Raw genomic sequence first — 614 nt, 5'->3', positions numbered from 1 at the left:
CCTTTCTGCAATAAGAAAGCTCTCAGAAAACAAATATGCAAGACAAAACAGCAAAATAATAACTAAAAACCTCTCTGTCTTTTGGAAGGAAAGAGTTGTTAAACCTATTAATGGTATTAAGATGCTGAAATGTTGTGATTATATAATATTTTCAGACATCTGTTTATTATTTTGTTATTTTTAACTGCATTACAGAATATGCAATAGGACAGACGATACACATATTTCTAATGTTTGAGATTGAGAAAATCTGCTATAGGAAAATGTTCTATAAATCAATAACTATGGAAATTAGAAACTGGTAAGAACAAATAAATATTCCCCCCCCCCCCAAAAAAAAAAAAAGCTCAGCCTTTCATTAACAAGCACCCAAAGCACCAGCGGCCCCGTGCGTGGCATAGCTCCCCGGAACCATCAGGGACAGTGGGGTTCGCCCCAAAAGCTGTGGGTCCCCAGGCCTTGGCGCCCCACGGCAGCGTCCCCCAGCAGCCTCGCGCCTCTCCTGCGGCCATCGGCCCACCTGGGTGGCAATGATGGCATCCTCCTGGTCAGGGAGCGGGGAGCACGGGGCCATCCCCGGGGCGCTGCGGCTCCGCACCCCGCACTCCTCTCTG

At 46.7% G+C, this 614-nt stretch overlaps 1 protein-coding gene across 1 annotated transcript in view; it reads right to left on the bottom strand.

The window, feature by feature from the left end:
- The window catches only part of HIVEP3 (human immunodeficiency virus type I enhancer binding protein 3), a 291,528-nt gene extending 290,929 nt beyond the window's left edge, over nt 1-599 (bottom strand). The window contains exon 1 of the mRNA XM_014949186.1: nt 521-599. The gene's annotated coding sequence lies outside the window, so the exon portion shown is untranslated. The remainder of the gene's footprint in view (nt 1-520) is intronic.
- Between the last annotated feature and the right edge of the window lie 15 nt (nt 600-614).

The sequence above is a fragment of the Calidris pugnax genome, unplaced genomic scaffold (assembly GCF_001431845.1).
Source record: "Calidris pugnax isolate Ruff unplaced genomic scaffold, ASM143184v1 scaffold174, whole genome shotgun sequence".
Taxonomy (NCBI): Eukaryota; Metazoa; Chordata; class Aves; order Charadriiformes; family Scolopacidae; genus Calidris; species Calidris pugnax.
The sequence above is the reverse complement of the archived record's forward strand: the minus strand, read 5'-3'. Positions and strand labels throughout refer to the sequence as shown.